Raw genomic sequence first — 24,592 nt, forward strand, 5'->3', positions numbered from 1 at the left:
CTTGTCATACATTCCCTTTAAGATGACATTTAGTGAGCACAAGCAGATAATCCAGGCAAAATGTTCATGTATTTACAACCCAGTCATATGTCAGTCAATGGTATCCTATGTGTTGTTTCCTCTCCTTGAGGTTAAGAAAGGTTTATCTCAGGACCCAGCAACTTTGCATTGCCAGTGGTTTATCCATCCATAGTTACCAAATGTCACTGACCTTCTGCAGCCTCTGGTCACCACATCCCTGCCAAACATTCCCTGTGTGGATCCAGATTAACAGGCTGTCCTTCAGTTTTGTGAATTAAATGTATAACTTTCTAAACTGAGGAATTATATTTCAGGCATTAAATCAAATTGTATTCCCTACTGAACCAATATGATATGCTGTGTACAATTTTTTTAATATATATACACCGAACTGTTAGTACTGTGTCATCCTCATTTAGACATATTAGTAAGCGATCTTATAAGTGATAGTGGGTAGGGGAGACAGGACTAGACACTAATTACATGTAAATTTATACAAATAGTAAAAAATATTGATTGAATGCTCTTACCAAATTCTACGCAATTAAATGTGTTTTAAAATTTCCCAGATCAAAAAAATAATTAAAACAACCTAACATTAGTGGATGTCAGTGAGAAAGAGAGACCAGCTCAGCAGCTTAGTAGACAGACAGCCAGTGCAGATTCGTTTCTGATAGGTCTTAACTCCCCCTCTGGCTCTGACATGGGAGGTTAAAGATATCACTGAGGCAGAAAATGTCATGGGAAATCAGCTGATATTAACTCTACAATATTCTACTTTTTTTTCTGGTTCAGCTTTAAAAAAAACAGCTTTCAAACAATGTCTTAATCATTGAAATACTTTTCAACCTACAGTAATGGCTTTTGCTAATTTTAGAGTGGATGTGAAGGCTGTGAACAATTGAAACAAATGACATTAAAGTTGCATTAAAGCTGAGTTGCTTCATATATATCTTGTTTGTTGCACTTTCTCCCTCTGTTTCCATTTATGAAAACAATTAGAGGGAATTAAGTGGCTGAGACAGATAACGGTGAAACGAGTTCAGATTAATGAACAGAGTTTAGAAAAAAGGGGGATAGAAAAACAAAGAGCAAAGAATTCAAGTGGGTGTCGAGAAAACTGGGTAAGGAAAACTGCCTGACAGAAACACTGATGGGTGAGATGGGAAAAAAAAGAAGAGAGACAAAATGATCAAGAAAAAGAAAGAGGGGTGAGGGAGGTACAGGGGAGAGTAGACAGTGATAGAAGGAGATTGATAACAGCCATGAAAAAAGGAGATACAAAAAGTAGAATCACAGCAGGGAAGAAAGCCACTTTGGAGACAAAGAAAGAAATGGAAGAAAGAGCGAAAAAGGCCGGTAAAATGGGAGCATATGTGTTTTACAGGGAGAAAGAAAGAAAGAGAGAAGAGGGAGGGGGTGGTTTTAGGGTCATTGTTCCTCGCAGTTTGAAAAAAACCATTAGCAGTGTCTGCCTTAGATTTCTGCCTATTCCTATTACCATCACAGCTGGATGCAGCCAAGTGTGAGACCTGACTCTGTCTAAGCAGACGTTCTCCTCCTCTCCTACTGTACTGACTCACACACACTCTTTGTAGGGAGCATGCACAGAGTATCTAAAATATTTTCTTCTTGCCTTTCAGGTGTGCACACACATTTATTTTTTAAATATCACACATAGAGTGAGCCACAACTCTTTCTAACTTGCCCAGCAATCTCTCGTTCTTTCCCAGCCGGGTTCAAACCCAGGTTAGCTGCTGACAGCAATGCCTCCTTAGGATCCTACTCCAACCACTACCAGCGACATGGTATAAAAACAAAATAAAAACGTTTTTTTAAAAAGACCTAAGTAGCCGCTTAAAGTACTTCTGTGTGACTGGTGATGTGTTTCACATAAGAAACTGCCTTATGAATGATTTGTTAGCGCTCAATCATTGATGAAGACTCAGAGATCTGATGAGGTGCTCTGAGCCGCTCGGTCAGACAGTCGGCTGGTGGGTTGGATGGTTTCCAGCAACGAAACGGTAACTTTTGCATGCAAGATTCTAGTAAATGCACAAATGTTTCCCTTTGGCATAGCTGATGCATGACGAGATCACAGCTGGTAATAGGATGTGATGAAAGCCTATGTGAGTGTGTGTGTGCATGTATGTGTGCAAACCCACTACTCTAGGGTCTACAATACAGCTCAAGGCAAAGGGATCGTATCACTCTGCTAAACGTGATTAATTAAAAAAGCTCTTTGCATATAATTAGCATTAAGATGTGTGTGCTTGCATGGAGATCATTATAAGCACACTGCTCTTGCACTGTTCTACATAAAGTCGTTTAATTGGTTTTACACCACTACCTGTAGGTTTAAACTCTTTGTCCCATATATCTGCAAAGTGTGAATTCTATTCATAAATAAAATACGCAGTTCAATACCTCCGGGGGCTTTTATTATATTTGCGGACTTTGATGTTTCCACTGCCATTCTGGAGGTTCTTTATTAGATCAACAGCAGTAACAAGAGCTCCAGCAGATTCCCCACAGCTATTTAAAGAGGTTCGGATGTCGGGGTAAAAGACGGTAGGGCACAGAAACAAAAGGGGAAGAGAAAGAGGTGTTGGGGGGGGATGAAAGGAGCATGAAGAAGAAAGAGAAAATTGAAAAAGATACTTTTTAGTAATCAAATTACTAACGTTTAGTGGGTTGAGATGGAACGAGTGCAATTGCAGCATTGAAAATACACGCGTGCCACAAAGAGAGGAAGGGGCAAAGAAAGCAACACATTGTACCTCTGACCTCAACTCTCATTGTTTTACATGCTACAAGTGCAACATAATCAAGTCCCCATTTAAATACTGACTATATAAAGTCATTCTCAGATTTGAAGACTTGCTTAAAGTACTTTGCAAACAGTATGACTCCAAAAAGAAGGAAAGCTATAAGACTCAGAGATAAAATAACACTAGAAGACAGTAATGCAACATTAAACTGGCACATAATGTGCACATGCCAAGACTGGAAGGTTCTGCAGTGTGTGATTAAAGATGCCCAGAACTGCTGCAGCCAATACATAAGTATCAGTATCTTACCTCAGGCTGTGAGACTGCCGAATTCACTCCTCACACGACACTGTGACAACGGGAAAGAAGATTTTTATTACAATCCCATTTTGCCACAATTCTGAGCAGGCTTTGAGTATGCTGTACTTCAAGTTAAGCATCAAATTCTTCCATTCGCTTGTAGTGGTGCAACACTAGACTGTCACAGATTGTCCAAATTAAACTGTAATTTTTATTAAACTGTTTATCTAATCGACAACAGTTATGATTTATTTCATCTGCCGATACAGATGTCTGTTTAATCAGTACACAAGCTTGCTTTGTTTTACTTGCATGCCTACATAAAGTGTGTGATTTGTGTTCTTTCAGTGCTTCGTTATTATAAATTTGCTTAGTATCAAATAAAATCTTAGAAAATGTTAAATCAGAAACTGAATCTGCTAAATTTCTAGAAATGCTGAGTAAAAGGAAGCAAAAACAGAGAAAATAAAATACAGCATGATCATTACCAGGAACATTGGCTCAAAATATGATTCATCCATGTGTGGAACAGATGGCGTGTATGTGCAATTTTTGTTTCAGAGGAAAGTAGAAGCATTTGCTTCTTTGACATAATCAGCGTACTTCACCGAATGCCAGTTTTGAGGTGAGTAGTTTGCACAAAGGCCCCGGGATAGTTTTCGCCCCTGCACGTCTGAAGAGAGCCAAGTAAAACTCATCCCTGAGCCTGGCGTCCTGCCCCCCAACAAATAAACCTCATAATGGAACTCTATCGGGCTCCAAGTGGGAACATTCATTTTCATTACCGCAGGTTTATCTGTCCCTGCATGCTCTAACGCCGCAGTGCAGGGGTACGCTCAGGTACTGTAGCAGATCAGAAACTGGGGTTGAAGGAAAAGACTAAAAATAAGTGAGAGAGGAGGGGGAGGACAGGTAAGGGGTGCTGGCTCATCTCTCAGCAAGTGTTTTCTTTGTTTTTCCTCTGTTAAAGCTGTTTTCAACTCCACATATGATATTCATCTTAATCACAGGACGTGAAAGCATAATTTCATTTTTTCTTTTTTTTGGGGTCAGGCAGATGGTACCTTTATTGAGGAGATTAATCACCATGCTGCACAACATTAATAAAAGCAAATATTTGAAAGGAAAATGTAATTTGCCTCAAGTGCACAGCTAGTGTAAATAGGTGAGTCAGGGCCAGAGAAGGCAGATAGCCCGTGGGTGGATCATAATTTATTCTCTCTGTAGCGCCTGTTGAGCCTGAAGCTGGCAGAGCAAAGCAGACAGGGAGACTAATGGGCATTCAACCACCTGGCAGCAAACCTGGGATCACGGAGCACAGCAGGCCAAGAGAGCATGCACAGTGTTAAGTTTTGTTCGTGTTTTGGTCTTATTTGAATTTTTTTTCCTTCCGAGACATTTTTGAAGTTAGCAGAAAATTTATGTTCACATCCTTGCAGTATACTTTGTATTTGTACGCATATTTGCACATAAACTGTTCCGCTTATGATCTACTACTGATAATAAAAAGCACATTTATTTCACTATGAAAGCAATTACTCTTTCTTTAATTCATAAAGTAGGAAGAACTGGTGACTGATATGCAGAGATCTGTTGTTCTGAACAGATTAGGGTAAAACCTATCCCAAAGTTCTCTTGGTGCATAAAAGCAACACTTTTTTTCAAGACTGCACATCAAAAAAAAGATGCTTTAAATTTATTTTTCTATTTTTAATTTTATGTTGACAACATCGGCCCTCTGAGCTCTTAAAGTAAAAATAGCCAGCGTTCAAAGCTTTTGTCTTTTGTGATGTGCAGACCTTTTTAAGAAGCACCACAAACACAGTGTCTTACTTTTCCACAGATGGGAGATCAATGGCACAGCTTTTCATCAGTTCAGCAGCTGCAAATTGATAATGTGATATTCTATCAAAACGTCATCCCTATCGATGTCCTCTGTCCATGAAATTACAATCTGAAACACAGGTGACATCAGGAAGCAGTGCACAAGTGCCGATCGTGGAGTCATGCCAGACGAATTGCCGTCAGCGGGACGGGTGGTAATTTTGCTGAAATTTGGAACATATCAGGGAAATGAAAGAAGAAGAGCAGCACCTGAGCAGCACCCTGGAGACATGGAGGGCCTATCACTTCAAAGATGAGTGCTTTTAGGAAGATTTTCCATTCCCGTTATGCCATATGGAGAGACAGAAGATAGGGCAAAGCAATCTACACCTTTATTACTAGGTGGTTATGAAAAGGAATATAAAGGCCGGAAAGTGAACATGGATGGAATGGATCCAGAGGAGTGCTCGCCCCAACAGCACTCTGTGTGTCAGTCTCTGGCTTTTCATGTGCATGCTAATCGAAGCAAAGGGAAATAAAGAAATCTTTACCATGAATAAAAGTAAAAATGGCTCAGCAGTTGGTTTTATTTTGAATTTTTTATGCAAAAAAGGTCAGGATATTTTTGTACTGTTGGTTACTTGCAATTTCCACACAAAGTTTGTTTTCTTTAGACTCTTTTAATTGCACTGCAATTTAAGTCCTTAACTTGGACCCCCTGGTGTAACAACACTTGTTTGATGAACTGAAATGACAAATGAAATTAATATGCACTTATAGCAAAGTCAATAATTATTTCTGCTCCTTTTGCACATTGTACTCTATTATCACTGCTAGAAATAGTTCACGCTATTTGAATTGTCTTTGTGCTTTCAAACTGAATGTAACATGTATAACATGCTAATGAACACACATCAAATGTTTAACCTGAGAAGCAGAATTGTGGCTGTTAATTGATGGTTAAGTTTGTTGTATGGCTAGGTTGTCATGGTTGGACATTCCTCCTTGGGCTACCTGCCTGTTATGTTTTTGTGTGTGCGTTTCTATTCTTTTCTTCCCCGCTTGTTTGTTTACGGAAGTTCACGCTTCAGGAAGAGCGAGAGCTGAGCGACCTCTGACCTGGAAGCACCTTCACACTTAAGCCGGCACACCTGCGCCTAATTTTCCATCCAGCTGCCTCTAATCATCTTCCATCTTGGGCAGTGGTATTTAGTGGTGTGATCGGGTAAAAGTCAGCGCTGGATTGTTCCACTAAGCTTGGCAGTACAGAGAGCTCTGTGAAAGTAATATTGTGTCAATATTCTGATCTTTCGCAGGACCCGTGCAGAACATCTGAAACATGTAAGACTGATGTTGCGCCACCTGCTGGAGAAGCGGCTTTTTGTCAAAGCTGAAAAGTGTGAGTTCCACGCCCCTACTGTCTCTTTTCTCTGCTTTTTGTGGAACAGGGGCGGCTGCGAGTGGACCCAGCAAAGGTTAAAGCAGTGGTGGAATGGCTGGTGCCCCAGACCCGCAAGGAAATGCAGAGGTTTTTGGGTTTTGCAAATTTCTACAGACGTTTTATCCGGGACTTCAGCAAGGTCCCAAACAGTAGGGGCTTTCAGTTTTTGGTGGATTGAGAAAGGTAGAGTCCAGAAGAGCGTTCATGGGTGCTGATATCAAGCTGGATGGTCGCTATCCTTTTTCATACAGAAGATGCTGTATCCGATTATTGCAAAGAGAATTCCAAGCATTTAGCTACTTTCACTTACTAATTAATTACATAAATCAAGTTGCCAATTTTTCATACATTTCCTTTCTTTTACTGACATTTTGGAATTATGTCAGGGATGAACAAACAAAACTAAATATGAATGCCTGTACCACATTGGAAGCTGCCTCTGCAACACCTGTGCTGGCTTTAGAGATGATGTTTACCTCATTTCAAGGCTGACAGCTCATCAAAATGAGTCACAAGATGCACCTCAAGATGAAAAAGGATTGTGGGTGGGGTCGGGATAAGGACAGGATGGATGGATAGATGGGTGGATGTCAGATGTTTCATATCAAAGTTAGTTGTAACTGATGGGAAGGAGGACATCAGGCACAGTATTTTAGTGCTTATAAGTGGATGGCCTCTAATAGTACCAAAGTTTCCTGCTCTGAATTATTTTATATAATGGACTGATTGGAGGTGCTCGAGAATTGGAAGATGAAAGGACAATGTGATTAAATGAGTTTATCTGTGAATTCACCTGTTGAATCCGCCTGGGTCTAACATTGATTGCTTCAAAGAATACAGCCCAGATTGAAACTGCAATTTAATTTGAGTTGATTATTTGCCCATGACATGGCTGCATTTGTACTGGTAGGCAACAAAGATTGTAATGGCACACTGGATTCTCACGGCAAATCAGAAGATCCAATCAAATTAGTGTCTGGGAAAAGATACGCTTCAACAGTATTATAGTGAATAGGATTTTCTTATATTTTTCAAGCATCAGTACTGCCAATTGTTTAAGATGTAGAGATTTTTTTTCTCAACTTTATTCAGTATACATTCAACACTTGAGCGATTGTGGCTCAAGAGTTGGCAGTTTGTCTTGTAATCGGAAGGTTGCTGATTCGAGCCCCGGCTCGGACAGTTTCGGTCGTGTCCTTGGGCAAGACACTTCACCCATTGCCTACTGGTGGTGGTCAGAGGGCCCAGTGGCGCCAATGTCCGGCAGCCTCGCCTCTGTCAGTGCACCCCAGGGTGGCTTTGGCTACAATGTAGCTTGGCATCACTAGTGTGTGAATGGGCGGATGACTGAATGTGCAAAGCACTTTGGGGTCCTTAGGCACTAGTAGAGCGCTATACAAATACAGTCCATTTACCATTCTTTGAGGTGCTCCCTTTAGGGGTCATCACGTCTCATATCTCTCCATTTCACCATATTCCTAGTTTCGTCTTCTATCACACCAACCTGTTGTCCTGCTTCACTAAATCCATCAACCATGTCGGTGGTTTTCCTCTTTTACCTATTGCCTGCCAGTGTTGCTTTCAGCATCCTTTGTCCAGTATATCCACTACCCCTCCTTTGCACAGGTCCAAACCGTCTCAGCCTTGCCTCTCTAACTTTGTTTGCTCATGCTCAGCTGTCCCTCTGATGTACTCATTTCTAATCCTGTCCCTCCTGGTCAAGCCCCATGAAATCTTACCACCTTCATCCACCACATCCAGCTCAGCCTCCTGTATTTTTACTAGTCCTAGTTTTTTTGTTGTTGTTGTTGTTGTTGTTTTTCTAAATACTCTGCTCTGGTAAAATCAGAGAAAGTACAGGATATGAAATGTATTCAACAGTGTTGGTCAAGTTACTTTAAAAAAGTAATTAGTTACTAATTACTGATTACTTCTCATATACATCTTGAAATTAAGTAATCCCGTTACTTTACTGATTACTTATTATCAAAAGTAATTACTTAGTTACTTTTTAAAAACATGATTCACAAGATGAATACATAATAAAGAAATAGACCTCTTTTATGCATAATCCATCATATAAAATTAAATCAAATCTAACGAATTTCAATTCATAATAAAAATTGTCTCTACCAGTCGATAGCAGTAGATGGATGGCCTTTTCTGAGCCAGGTTTCTTCCACTGGAGGTTTCTTCATGTTAAAAGGGGTTTTTTTTCTTCCCACTGTCGCCAAGTACTTGCTCAAAGGGGGTCGTTTGATTGCTGAGGTTTTCTCTGTATTTTTGTAGAGTCGTTACCTCACAATATACAGCAACTGTTTTTGTGATTTGCTACTTTATAATTAAAATAGGATTGAACATTGAACTGAATAACATCTGTGATGTTGAATACAAGCACAAAAAATCAATTAAAAAGACTAGCTGTATTTGCCATTGGGTGACCTTGGCTGAGTTTGCCTCCACAACTAATGAGACAGATGAGTATAGTTGATTCAGTTCGATTCATTCATTTACAACAACAGTCACTTTAAGGTGCTTTATTTTGTGAGATAAATGCACTACAAGAACAATATTCAGGGGCTAAATTTGGGTTTGGGAGATGTGGGAACCCTATGATCAGTTGTAATGGTACAGTGTGGAGAGAAAAATCTCTTGGAAATAAGCCACAGTAATTTCTTTTGTGAGCACAGCAGATTTTGTGTAAAGACTGTGAGGTGGAATTTAGTGACTACATTTAATTTCATGTCTGCTGCCCCAACATTGTAACCAAAGCCATTCCACAACTGTCCAGCATAGCGCAGTAAGCTTCCCCACAGTACTACAAACTAACCGGTTTAACCTGTGTAAGCTACATAGTGTTTTAATGCAACCTTTAGATGACAGAAATGTAGTATGCTTTAATCAGATTTTGCAGGATGTTTCACAATATGAAGAAACATAACTTCAGCAGCACATTATGTGTAGATCCAATATCTGTTCTGTTCTGGATGGAGTTCAAAAAGTTCTAAAATAAATGAGGACTTTACATGTAAGCTTTATGTTTCTAGTTCATCAGATGTCACTGAGCATCCCTTACCTTTAAATACAACCTTGTTTCTTCCTCTCCTGTCCTGTCTTTCTCTGACTGAAATTATCTGGCACTCTTTTCTCTGCCTGGCAAATACACTCTTGATAAACTCCACAAAAACTCTTTTTGTGTTTGCTGATATTTCTAGAATTGTTGTGGTTAAAATAACCTTCGTTCCAAATCATTGTGGTCCACTTTAACCTCTGAAAATACATAATAATGCATAAATGATGTGTTTTTTGCCTCTTTGTGTGCAGATATGGGTACAGATATTTGTATAAAGTGTGTGTATTAAAATTAAAAAGTAAAAAAATAATAAAGAAAAAAATTGTTCAAACCCAGAATGATTACTTGGCTCTAGAATTTTTTGTTTTCTTTTGTGTCAGTATGCCACATATAGTGGTTGAAATGTGTGTGCAAAGCAGATAAGTGCAGGTGATTCTGGAGGGAGTAGCTGGAGTAGAAACACATAGTCTTTGGCCTCACTTTCTTTGGTCTAGTCACCTCAGGTCTAGTCACCAGTTAACCTAACATGCATGTCTTTGGACTGTGGGAAGAAGCCAGAGTACACACAAGCAAAGGTATAATAGATAAGCTCTGTATATAAAGGCCCCAACCAGTGACAGTGCTGTTTATGTTTTTCATTTGAATTAAATAGTGTTTTATCTCCACAGCAACACTGCGCTGTAGTCCTTGGATTATGTTGGATGTGAAGAGTGAGATGTTTGCTCAGCCACTAAAACTGATTATCAAAAGGGACATTCAATAACCACTGCTCTAGTTAATGCTCCCAGTAGAAAAATACAACCTATTCCTGCATGATGTCTTCTGAGAGATATACAGAATAGATATACGGATATACGAAATACACAGATGGACAGATCTGGATGACAGGAAATTACAGATAGAGAACAAATAACCAACGGAACAAGCAACACAATACACAGAACAGTGGGGAGGAACTGAGATAAATAAACAATATGCTGAAAGGGAAACCAGGAAGTAAAATTCAGATGTGATGCATGGTTTCTATAAATGCAGGGAGAAATGCAGTGACAAAATATTAAAGAGCGCACAGTGACCTGTGCAGCACAGTGGGGCAACAGAGCACCTTCACCTTACTGACTGCATACTTTCAATGTGGAGTTTATATGTTCTGCCTGTGATTACTGGTTATGTGGAGATTCGAAATTGCTCATAGGTGTGAAAGTGAGCATGAATAATTGTTTCTGTGGTGGCTCAGTGATACTAGTGACTTGTCCAAGGTATACATCACCTCTTGTCCAATGAAAACTAGGACAGGCGTGTGTGTTGTACTGCTGGTTATGGAAATAATGTATCTGTTAAAATGTACAAAGCAGTTAGCAAGCAGTTAGAACATAAGGACAGTTTATGAATTAAATCACTTTGTTTTCACCTACAGTGCTAAAAAAAAGTATTTACCCCCTTCTTCTTATTATTTTTTCCACATTTGCAATTGTAATATTAGACAAACATAACCTGATTGACTACATTCCTGTTTTTAAATGATGATTTATTACTGGAAAAAAGCTATTCAAATCTACTGGCCTACCAAAACTATTCCAAAATGACTCATCCAGGTGATCAAAAAAGAATCCAGAGAAACATTTAAAGAATTGAAGGCCTCACTTGCATTTGTGATTTACCAATAAGAAAGAGACTGGGCCAGAATGGCATCCATGGGAGAGTTCCAAGGCAAAAACTACTGCTGACCAAAAAGAACAGAAACACTCATCGCGTATTTGCCAAAACACATCGTGATGATCCTCAAGACCCAAAATATTCTGTGGACAGACTAAAGAAAAGTTCAGCTTTCTGAAAGGTTTGAGTCCCGTTACATCTGGCACAAAACTAAGCCTAACATGTCTGGCCATCTGTGTGTGCCTTGAAGCTCAACCATATTATGCAGCAGGACAATGATCTGAAATCAATGGTTTAAAAAACCAAAAAAATGAAGGTGTTGGAGAGGCCTAGTCAAAGTCAAATCAGTCTGAGATGTTTTGGCATGACCTTAAATAGACCGTGCTCAAATAACTTCCAGTGCAACTGAATTATTGTTTCAGAAGCAATTACTTTTTCACACAGGACCCAGTTTGGAAAAACAAATTCGCTCAATAAAGGAATTAATATGAATGACCAACTGTATGTAAATGTGACCAATCTTGGCATATGTGTGACTAATAATGCTACGGCTTGAAGAAAAACTTGCCATAATTCCATATAATCATGTATTTTTTCTGATGACAGACGACAACAAAAAAGCATAAAGGAGACTTGAAAGTTTATTGATGTTGTGCTAAACATATAATCAAACATGCAGGACATGCACCTCAAATCCTCTTAACATTTTAATTTGACACACTTGAGCCTGAAGTGTGTGTTTGGGCTTCTTACCTCACGTCTTTCAGCAGACGGCATCCTCTCATCCTCATTGATTAACTCGTCAGACCGGCCAGCTGTGTTTCACCAGAGATAATGTTTTAATTAACGGACTTCAATATCTAATTAAGATTAGATGTAGATGCTTTACAGAGGTCATTTAAATGAAGGCAGACAGGCCAGCATGGGAAGGTCTGGGCTGATGATGGGATCAATGTGCTGGGAGTACCTGCCTGTGGTCCTGAGGTACTTTGAAAGGAACAGTTCATTGCCATGTTTTAGCAAGGCCTCTAAGTCAGGGTGAGTGAACACAAGTGGTGACACTTTATGGTTAGTTTAAGGGCATTTCAATGCTGTTCTGCAGATATAACCATGAAAATAAAGTCCACAAACAGTGCAGCTAGATAAGCTATAGTAAATATAGGAATATTATGTGTATAATGGGGGACAAATAGTTCTTTTATATGAGAAATACCAGTTGTTAAAGTCTTGTTATTTAGATTATTTTGATTCAAAAATATATCTATACGATGCTGTCCTGACAGTGTTACTGGTAGAACATTCAATTAATTTGCAAAATGCAATAACTTCAGAATATGCACATTAAATATAACTAAAAATCATTATATTTTTACCACTGTGAGGATAGATAGTCACAAACTATAACTGCTCAGTGACACCTTACATCATTAGAGGAAACAAACCATTCACTTGTAAGAAAAGCATGCTGCGCATATTTTCCTTCAAGCAGGATTTCTAGGACACTATGGAAACTGAGTGCATTGTGCCAGCATGTTAAGTAGAGCAACACCAAGAAAGATGGATGGTGTAAAGACTTTTCATAATATTCCGTTAGATGAACCTTTTGGTGCTTTTCACCTCACCAGTTGCAATCAATAGTAAGCAATTTCACAGGTGCTCATTATGTAGTTCAGGTGTCTGCAAGGTCTAAGCATCCTGGGTACTGTCATTCATTTGAGTTAAATATTAAGGTTAGTATAGCAGTTTAGCCTGACTTTGTTTACGTTAGTAAACAAAAAAGCATCAAAATTTAATCTACTACATTTTTAAGGAAAATCTAAAACAAAATATTACAATGCCACATATTTTTAATGCAATTCGTGTATTCATATAATTCGGAGCGTGCCAAAAACTGTATTTTCTGATCGTTTCTGCTAAAATCAAACTGCAATATCTTTTGTCCAACCTGACTTTCTTTCAAAGAGGTTCAGCAGCAGCAGGATTACAACATTCCCGCAATTGTTTTTTTTTTAGAGAGGACATTCATTATTTGCAAAGTCAAAAGAGGTCACTAGTCAGAAACAAATACACTGCAGGTCACTTGCTGCATTCGAATAAACAATGTTTTCATTTTTTCTCTTGAGGACAGTCTTGCTTTATAATTGCAGCCTATGTTATCACGTAGGTACAAATAGGTGCAAAGTTTCAGCTTGACTCAAAAGATGATTTGAAACGACCCGGTTCATTAATTTCTGGGGCAACAGGACAAATGTATCTCGGAGATGAGAGGGTAAAGGTCAGCATGTTCCATTCTTTCAGCCTAATGAGCGGTCAGACCTCCACAAGGTGACTTTGATTCATCACTGGACTTCATTCCCTTTTTTTTTTCCATCTTTTCTTTTCACTTTGCTCTTTCTACCATAATGTCCTCTATGTCTCCTCTGCATGGGTTAGCTTAAGTCATACACTCAAAGCTTTAAAGACACAGCTCTAATTAAAACCAATGTTTAAAAACCTTTGCTAATCCATACACTATTGTAGTGTATTAGGACTCTCATCATTGATTAGAAAGGCTGCTTCAAAGACGAAAGGCAAACTCATTAGAGGAGAATTGAAAGATTCCCTTTGTTGATGACCTGGGCGCAAACTTTAACCTGTTTGTTTACTTGACTGGAAATATAATTTTCTTAATGGAACCTAAATAAAGGTGAAATAACAGATGGCAGATCACCAGACAGACAGCTGTACAGAGCCCTCTGTGTATAACCGGGGAGGAAAAACAGCTTTCAGGGTTTCAAGGTAGCTGAAAATATTTTCATTTAAGGTCAGAAAGAAGGAAGTGATTACAAAAATTAATAATAGGAAAATAAAAGTTTATGTTAATACTTAGGTTCAGAATGAAATATCCAAACCGTTAAATGAATTGTAAAAACGTCTATGATTGTTCCCAGAGGCGGAAATGCTAATGTGAGGTACAGTACTGTGAAAAAGTCTTAAGTCATCCCTCATTTCTGTATATATTGCTTCAAATGAGCAAGAACTAAGGAAGAATTACGAAATGTTTACAAAAGATAAAAAGTTCCTGAAAGTTATGTTCTTAAGAAACAGGAAAAAGTCCTGAAACAGGACTTGATGCATCCATTCTTTCAGCTGATCCATCAGGCTGATGTAAGCCAAATTACACAAGAACTGGTCACTGGTAACAGGTCTTATGGAGTAATGAATCCAAATTTGAAATTTGGGAATCTTTATTGGACTGCCCCCGGCATCGTAGCCTAAATCAGGTCAAGAAGCAGGCATCTGCGGTTATCTGGAGTAGAGTAAATGAAGATGTCCACCTAAAAAAGTGAGAAATGGTCATGCTGTTTCGTAGGACGTGCCCACCTTTCGCTCTTTGACAGCTGTCTGTCATGTCTCTTATACATTTCATAGCACTGGGTTTTATTGTCACATCCCCATTTTCACGTTGTTTCTGACATCACTGCCATTTTACCCCAAAAAAGTTGCATTATGACCTTTACAGAAGTTGAAAGAAAAAGAAAATTGAAAATTCAAGCCGAGTTCTTGTTTACACGCCCAAAAGCCTATAACTCAGACTGTATGTCTGTGAAGTTTCTCAGTCATCCAGGTCATCGTAGTCAAAGGAGCTTACAAAGAAAAGCGCCTGGACTTCTTTAAGTTGCTTGAAGATGTTTCACCTCTCATCCGAGAAGCTTCTTCAGTTCTAAGGTCAAACTCAGAATCCAACAACTTTTTTTTTACCTTTTAAATTTAGTCCCTGATTTCAAAGGAGACATCACAAGTCTTTTAGACTGAATGAATGAAGTAGATGGTACTTTGATATTCAAAAGGAAATTGTTTGTTTGTCTGTTCAGCATGAGGAAAATAAACTGGTCAGCAAGTTAATACAAGGTAGTTTTGTGGTAGTTATCTTCACCAAGCCCAAAGAGAACTGAAGACGCTCTATAATTAAACAGCCCCAAAACTTAATTTATTTCCTTCTTTGGGGGCAAATTTATTTGTACCAGAGGCAGAGGATTTTTGTGGTTGCTTCCAAGCAGAGACCTGCTTTTGAAAATAGAAAAGAGTGAAATTCTTGCCGCATGCTGAGAAAGTGAGGAAAAATGTCCCAGTCTACTATTCCCCTGTGTGGTCATTGATCTGTAGGCTCTGATTCAAGCTCAGTATTAAATCACCCTGGGGTCCAGAGCCAACCTGTTCTCCCTACTCCTTTCTTCAGACCAGCACCAAAGATAATGGAAAGCGTATTGCGCCAGGAGTGCCATGGGGCCCCAATCTTGCCTTTAGCTTTCTTTTTTTTAATCCCATCTTTCCTTTCACTTTTCCTGCACCACTTTCCTTACCTCTGCTTCTCTTTGGCCTTTTCTTCTTTCTCCCCTTAAATATCTCTCTTCTTCCTATAACACATTGTAAAGGAAGCTTTTGTACAGCCCTGATGGAAAGACTACTCTCAAACAAAGACGGCTCACATTGTGGAACAGGAACAACAAATAGGATCTTTTGTGGGCATTCTGAAGGCGCTCTTTCATCACCAACACACACAGAGACAGGAAAGAAAGAAGACGAGTGAAAGAAGGTGAGTTTGAGTCAGATTTATCCCTTGCAAAACTTAGAGCTTTCAAAAGAAAGTTAACCGTGTGTTCTTTTAAGCCTCTGCAGTTTAACATCAGGATTCATATTAACTGGGCTTAGTTTGATTCTACAACAGTAAGACCACAGGCATTCAATCCTGAATAGTTTGATAATGACACTTAACTAGCTTGTAATTTGTCACTCATTTATTCTGGCATTGTGTTCATGCTAGTCAATTTCTGAATGGGAGGATGTGGATTTATGGATGACCTGGCTGTCCTGCGGGTAATGTCCACCTGGTCAGGAGGCTCAAAGTGGTAAATAAGAGCACTTAAATCCCTCAATTTCATATTGGTTTAATGTATTTAATTTCAATTTAAGAGCATCTAAGAGGTTTATTCCTTCACTAATCCATTTGTCATGAACTTTTATTGATAAGTGACATATACATCATTATTAAATGTAGAAACACAGTGTTGACGTCTGCATCTATAAAATCATTAGTTGTACTGTGGGAATGTTAACACAAGGCATCTGTGCTCAGATACATTAATGGTTTTTAGCATCATTACAACTGATAGTAAAGCTACTGAAAAAGTACATGGCTACATGAATAGATGAGTGATGAGATACATCATGAGAAAGATGAGAATGATGAGAAGTTTCTCTTTAAATCGCACACTGCTCATCTTGTTAGGTGGCTGACTACGATGATGCTGAGTCTTGATTCAGCAAAGTTTCAGACTCACCATTGCATTGTTTACAGCAGTGGTAAGTCGAGGATACTAGGTTAACTTTCATTTCACCTTTATACCCGTCTCTCTCTCCCAGCACCAGCAGTTACCAGCTTTGTTCCTCTAAATGGTTACTTTTTGAAAGGAGGAAGAGCATCTTCTTACTGTGCACCTTGGATGGTAACACATTAACACTAGCATCCCCAGGCTTCTACCTTTCTACCTATAAAACCCGAGAGCAGTCAAATGGTGGAAGTGGAAGCTAAATTGGCTAAATTGACCGCGGAGTCATCATTTTGCGTTTCTACCTTTAAAAGCCGGAGAGCAGTCAGTCAAATGCTGGAGTCGTTCATATGTATATTAGGTCGTTACCTAGGAATTCTGGAGGGAGGGGAGTGGGGGTGAGTGATTGAGGGGGTGGGGGAGTGGAGTGTTTCAGTTTGCCATCTTAGGGAGAAATCAACACATGTCCTTTGTATGTCCTTTGTTGCTGACATTTATTGATGAAAACAGTACAAAAAACCAACCATTTGTACACATATTTACAAATAATGATAAAAAGTGAGTGAGTACATTTCAACATTTTCAGCAATCACTCACAATCCTGGCACTGCCACGGTATCTGTCGTCTGCATTTACCACATGTGTACCTGTAGCAGTGAACACATCGCACAGTGGCCTGATTTTTTTTGCATCTGTGTACTTGGATTTTAGGTCGCAAGCCACCCAAAACTTGCTCCATGCACCACTCAGCAGGCCATTTGTAAATATGTGTACAAATGGTTGGTTTTTTGTACTGTTTTTATCAATAAATGTCAGCAACAAAGGACATACACCCATGTGTGTTGATTTCTCCCTAAGATGGCAAACTGAAACACTCCAAGTTGGTGACTTTTGGAGATTTGTTTCCCTGGATGATTGAGAATGCATCAAGATGAAACACAAAAGGAAGCTCACCGCTTTTAGCAGCTCCCCCACCCCCTCAATCACTCACTGAGTGATTGAGGGGGTGGGGGAGTGGAGTGTTTCAGTGTTTCCGTTTGCCATCTTAGGGAGAAATCAACACGTCCTTTGTATGTCCTTTGTTGCTGACATTTATTGATAAAAACAGTACAAAAAACCAACCATTTGTACACATATTTACAAATGGCCTGCTGAGTGGTGCATGGAGCATGTTCATTGGTTCATGGACCTCCCTGAACTAATGGCATTTATGGCAGCAACAAAAGCGGTGAGCTTCCTTTTGTGTTTCATCTTGATGCATTCTCAATCATCCAGGGAAACAAATCTCCAAAAGTCACCAACTTGGAGTGTTTCAGTTTGCCATCTTAGGGAGAAATCAACACACATGGGTGTATGTCCTTTGTTGCTGACATTTATTGATGAAAACAGTACAAAAAACCAACCATTTGTACACATATTTACAAATGGCCTGCTGAGTGGTGCATGGAGCATGTTCATTGGTTCATGGACCTCCCTGAACTAATGGCATTTATTGCAATTGTCATCTTGCGGGGGGTTTACAGGGTTCCATCGGTAAATGACTGCTGGTCAGCAAACCTGGGAAACCCACAGATAATTGGAACTATGGCACGAAACCGCTTCCAAGACATCATGCAACACTCCACTCCCCCACCCCCTCAATCACTCACCCCCACTCCCCTCCCTCCAGAATTCCTAGGTAACGACCTAATATACATATGAACGACTCCAGCATTTGACTGACTGCTCTCCGGCTTTTAAAGGTAGAAACGCAAAATGATGACTCCGCAGGGGTCTAAGGTAGAAAACCAAAATGACTGCTCTCCGGGGGTCTAAGTGTTAAGTGTGCTATTTGAATTGGTCCAGTAAGGGACATCACAATTGCCTCATATCCTATTAATCTCAAATGCCCAGGTAGAAAGTTTTATTCATGCAAAGCAATGATAGACCACGGCATTAACAATAGAACCTATTGTACAGAGAAATAATTACATGTGACTGTATTTAGTGGTGGAAAAAATATGGCTTTAAAGGTTTTGAAAAATGACCTTTGATTACATGAAAATGATATTGTTAAGTTGCCCGTGCCCTGATAGTGCTTTCCCTCACTTCACTTGATATACTTTAATTCTTTTTTAACTATTGCTTTCCTAAAATCATGCAAAAAGAAAGGCATACTCCTCAGTAATAACATCATATTTGTACTGCGTATGACTGCGTGTGTATTTGTTTGCGCTTCAGAGAAACAGAGCGTTGCGTTGACGATCTTTGTGGCTGACCAAGCCGAATGTCAGAGTGCTGTAACCTGCAGAAAGACAATCTCACACACAGAGGTTGTAAATATCTCTACCACAGGAGAGACAGGGTAGCTTGTTTCTCTGCGCTGCTGCTCTTTGATGCAGGGGGCTCGTGACATGGTGGGGCAGAGAGAACAACACTGTCTGTATTCACCTTCACCCTGTGCACAAAACATTTTCAACACTCAATTTTCTCTAGTCGTTTCTCCCTTTTTACATTTCTAAGACAGTCTTTGCATCTGTCACCCTGCTACACTTTTACACAAGATTGCACAAGTACACAAACAGCACAAGGACAAAGTACAGCTGAAACACAGAAAGGTGAGCACAGTCATAAAATAACTCAGCTGGTTTTCACATAATTACTGTGAACAGATGGTTTAACTCTACGTGGATGCACCTTACCTAAACATGTATAACTACTGTATGTATGTCTAAAATCACACATGCTGCGCATGAGAATCTCTGTGTACATGCATGTAAACAGCAAGTAAGTGTCAGTTTATCAGAACAATACTGACAAATACAGAACGACTCACTTAGCACCCAAAGCTTTGCAGTTTACTCAGTGATCAAAGCTTTACATTTATGGCTCTAAATGCACTTGAACATAACTTTTCTCAGAGACAATTTATCCTCAGTTTAGTGTTATGGGAGTGCTTTGACAACCAGTAAACAGCCAACTGTAAGCACACTGAAAGAAACACATGAACTCTCTTCTGTAGAGTTAAAATACAAGTTAATTAAAAGTGAACTGCTTGTGATCGATGTTCAAGCACACGCATATCACAAGACTTCTTGCATGAAGATCAGCCAAATTAAAGGATGAAAATGCAAGATGATAATAGCAATTAAGTCAGACTGGCTGTAATTATTGTAACTGCTCTGCATTTGTGTATGTGTGTCAGCTTAGCCTCTAAATGATGAGAACTGACTGAGAAATGCAGTTCCTTTAGAAATTTCCCTCTAGTCTGTATCCTGTGTTCCTCAAATCCCTGCATATATAAAGGGATTCAAAAAGCCCAGGGGATAAGCAAGAACTTTTTACTTGAGCTAAAACATTTGCAGACTCGTCAGTTTCACTCAGTTTACCATGAAACTAGGCCTATATAAGCACTGTTTATTGCATCATAGTTCCTTCTGTGGCTTTTACAGGTCTTTCTCTAAATTTTTAGCCTGCAGGTAATGTACTGTGCAGTCATTTGTGACTAGAACTCCAATGACAAAAGTGTAAATGCTATACTAATCATATACTACATTTAGTTCAGTTAGATGGCATATAATAGTTGGCATACCAACAACACTCAATTTTATTCACAAATATGAATATAGCAGGTGCTCCAAGCCTTTGGCTCTGCTCTAGCAGGAGGTAAAATGCTCTATGTGGTCAGCTCTGGTTTCACAGCTTGGGTGATAATGATGATCCCACATCCCCTGTCTCCAGCTGCTGGCCACACAGTCATGATGGTGAGGAGATAATTTGGCTCCAGAGAGCAAGGGAGAGGGGAAGAGCTTCAGCCTTTCATCCTTAGTGGTCACTTGAGAGAAAGAGTTGCTAAGATGACCACCATTGTTTAGTTATATCAGTTATTTCAGTCATATCAGTGGTTGACAGAGCACCAGGGTGTTGATGAAGTACCAGAAACAGGCCAAACAGTAAAAAGGATCAGTGAGGAAAATGGCAGGAAAGTTATTAGGCAATACAAAAAGGTTGAGAGGAGTACAGAGACCACAAAGGAGAAGAGTCAGAAGGTGTCTGAGGAGGAAAGAGATTGAGACAGCATGGTAAAAGTGGAGAATTAATGAGTGAGCAAGGATGAGTAAATGTGTGAGGGGTGAAGTGGAATAAGAGAGATGCAGAAACGAGTGAAAGGAAAAGGTCATCGAGTGAATTTTGTCCTCTGAAGAATTTCTGAGTGTTGTTAAGACTCATCTCATGGCTCCGCAAGTCAAAGGAACGCTGTGTCTGACCTAAGCTGAGTTCACAGAATTCTTTCTTTTCATCTGTGCAACTTTCGTGTAATCCTCTCTGCCCTATTTTAATGCTTCCACCCCCCAATTCACTGTGTATTTTTATGTGATGAAACAGATCTCAGTGTTTTGCAGTGAGCCTTAATGTAAAGTACTAATTACTTGTCTGAGTATTTCCTGCACAACCACCTCTGTGGTTTACAGAGATGGTATAGCTGTGCAATCATGTCAATATGGAGCAAAATGTTAGCGGAAAGTTTCCAGCAGTTTGTTGAATCCATGTCATGAAGAATTAAAACAGTTCTGAAGGCAAAAGGGAGTGCAGCCCAGTAGTTGTATCTGCCCTAATTAAGTGTACATCACTTAATCATTTTTTAGTATTAATCAATAAAGGTAATTTAAATGAGTCTTTCGGACTGCCTCGAAGAGATTCTGGCAAACCGTCAGACGTCTCAGGAGGGGAAAGCGGTGCTCTACCTGCACTGTGTATAGTGCTGGCGGAGCGCTGCTGACGTCGACTGAGAAAATTGTCAGGCGGTGGAAGGAATACTTCGAGGACCTCCTTAATCCCACTGACACGTCTTCCGAGGAGGAAGCAGAGTCTGGGGATGAGGGGAATGACCCGCCAATTTCCGGGGGCGAGGTCACTGAGGCAGTTAAACAACTCCTTGGTGGCAGAGCCCCTGGTGTTGATGAGGTCCGCCCCGAGTTACTGAAGGCTCTGGACGTTGTAGGGCTGTCCTGGTTGACACGCCTCTGCAATGTTGCGTGGAGATCAGGGGCAGTACCTGTGGACTGGCAGACCGGGGTGGTGGTCCCCATCTTTAAGAAGGGGGACCGGAGGGTGTGTTCCAACTACAGGGGGATCACACTCCTCAGCCTCCCTGGGAAAGTCTATGCCAGGGTGCTGGAAAGGAGAGTTCATCCGTTAGTCGAACCTCGGATACAGGAGGAACAATGCGGTTTTCGTCCTGGTCGCGGAACACTGGACCAGCTCTTTATCCTCTCGAGGATACTTGAGGGTGCATGGGAGTTTGCCCAACCAGTCTACATGTGTTTTGTGGACTTGGAGAAGGCATTCGACCGTGTCCCTCGGGGTGTCCTGTGGGAGGTGTTGCGGGAATATGGGGTGTCTGGCCCATTGCTACGGGCCATTCGATCCCTATACAACCGTTGCAAGAGCTTGGTTCGCATTGCCGGCAATAAGTCGGACTCGTTCCCGGTGGGTGATGGGCTCCGCCAGGGCTGCCCTTTGTCTCCGGTTCTGTTCATAATTTTTATGGACAGGATTTCTAGGCGCAGCCAAGTGGCGGAGGGCTTTCGCTTTGGTGGCCTCAGAATCTCATCTCTGATTTTTGCAGATGATGTGGTTCTGTTGGCTTCATCGGGTGGGGGCCTCCAGCTCGCACTGGAACGGTTCGCAGCCGAGTGTGAAGCAGCGGGAATGAGGATCAGCACCTCCAAATCTGAGGCCATGGTTCTCAGCCGGAAAAGGGTGGAGTGCCCACTCCGGGTCGGGGATGAGTTCCTGCCCCAAGTGGAGGAGTTCAAGTATCTCGGGGTCTTGTTCGCGAGTGATGGGAGAAGGGAGCCGGAGATCGACAGACGGATTGGGGCTGCAGCTGCAGTAATGCGGATGCTGCACCGGTCCGTCGTGGTGAAGAGGGAGCTGAGTGTAAAAGCGAAGCTCTCAATTTATCGGTCGATCTACATCCCTACCCTCACCTATGGCCACGAGCTGTGGGTAGTGCCTGAAAGAACGAGATCGCGGATACAAGCAGCAGAAATGAGCTTCCTCCGAAGGGTGGCTGGCCTCTCCCTTAGAGATAGGGTGAGAAGTTCGGCCATCCGGGAGGGGCTCAGAGTAGAGCAGCTGCTGCTCCACATCGAAAGGAGCCAGCTGAGGTGGTTCGGGCATCTGACAAGGATGCCCCCTGGGCGCCTCCTGGGTGAGGTGTTCCAGGCATGTCCCACCGGGAGGAGGCCCCGGGGCAGACCCAGGACACGCTGGAGAGATTATATCTCTCGGCTGGCCTGGGAACGCCTTGGTATTCCCCCGGATAAGCTGGAGGAGGTGGCTGGGAAGAGGGAGGTCTGGGCCTCTTTGCTTAGGCTGCTGCCCCCGCGACCCGGCCCCGGATAAAGCGGATGAAGATGGATGGATGGATGGATAAATGAGTTTTAAAAGTTCAAATAAGTCAATACCACACCAGACATTTTGTGTAGGTACAGTCTATCGTTATGTTTTTAAGTTACTACGGATTTATTATTTTCTAATTGATTTCCAGTAACAAAGCAGATGTTCAGTGAAAACGTGACTTATTTCACAACTTTATTTTTTTTTTATTTGATGAAAGAAAAAATCAGTGTAGGCTCCAGCACCCCCCGTGACCCTGAAAAGGATAAGCGGTAGCGAATGGATGGATGGATGGATGGAAAAATCAGTGTATCCAAAAAAAATGCTGCTTGCACTACTAATAACATTGCAACTGAGGTAAAACTCCTCATTCCACGGACGTCACTCGTACGTAACTTCACGGTCACAAAAATTTACATCTGTGACTGAATTTTGTTTGACTCACCATTAAATATGGAACGAAGAACTTGAAAAGCACCACAGGCCATCATTTTTGAGCATGCCAGCAAGTGCAGCTTAAGTAGTGATAGCAGAAACCCAAAGGCTATAAATATACTCTCTTAAATTGATAAGCCATAGAAATTTAACTGAAGAGCACTTTTATTGTAATCTGTTACCACAGCAGTTAGAGAGGTAGGGTAGCTGTCATATGCAAGTGACTTAAGGATTGTGGCACAGAACTTACTAGTGAGGTATCTAAGCGACTCATTAAGTGATTCACTGATTCACTGTCGTTTGTGTCTAACCAAACAGTCATAAAATTGGATGGCAAGGTTTGCAGAGGCGTCCAGAGGCTTCATGGACAATATATACTTTTCATTTAACTGATTTATTTTCTTGGCAGTATTCTAATTTATGCATTAAGCATATTTCTCAACCTAACATATATGCAGACACTATTAATACAAAATGAGAACCTAGGCTACAACATATCATGCAGCAGCACGCCTCTTGACTGGTACCAGGAAATTTTGCCCTATTACTCCTGTTCTAGCTAGCTTGCATTGGCTGCCCATAAATTACCGTATTCAATTTAAAATATTCCTCCTTACATTCAAAACTATTAATAAATTAGCGCCAAGTTATCTTAGTGAACTTCTCAAATCACATACTCCTGCTAGAACACTCAGATCTGCCACTCAACTACTTCTGACCCAACCCAGATCTCGGCTGAAGTCCCGGGGTGACCATGCGTTTACTGTGGAATACCCTTCCTCTCGACCTCCGCGCATCTGATTCCATTGCACTGTTCAAATCACGACTAAAAACCCACTTATTCAATCTTGCCTTTCCCTCTAGTTAATATTTCTTTTATGATTTTATATCATGCACTTTTATGGTCATTTAAATTCTTGTTTGCTCTGTACCTGTTGCTTTCCTATGTATCAGTGACAGTTACCTGCTTGCATACTTAGTACTTGCTTTGGTCCTATTTCTATTATCCTCCTCCTATTCTCTATCTTACTTGTTAAGCACCTTGGCATGCCCTTGGTTTTTAAGTGTGCTTTATAAATAAAGTTTATTATTATTATTATTATATCAGAAAGATTTCTTATAACCAGCAGCTGGATCAGTGGAAAAAGTGAATGACATCAACAAATTACTCAAAATGTACTCTGGCTGCATGTTTATTCCTGCACTGATTATAAAACTGAATTTATATTTTTTGTAGTGTTAAATGGTATTGGTCTGAATACATTCTTTCTACATAAGGGCAGCAGTGGTTGCATTGTGCACTGTCACTCACAGCAAAACTGTTCTGGATTTAAACATGCCAGCCATTTGGGAAGCTCCCGATCCATTCTTATTTATA

The sequence above is a fragment of the Diplotaxodon limnothrissa genome, linkage group LG10 (assembly GCF_057381915.1).
Source record: "Diplotaxodon limnothrissa isolate DT_005_m linkage group LG10, D_limnothrissa_male_GT1.1, whole genome shotgun sequence".
NCBI classification, from domain to species: Eukaryota; Metazoa; Chordata; class Actinopteri; order Cichliformes; family Cichlidae; genus Diplotaxodon; species Diplotaxodon limnothrissa.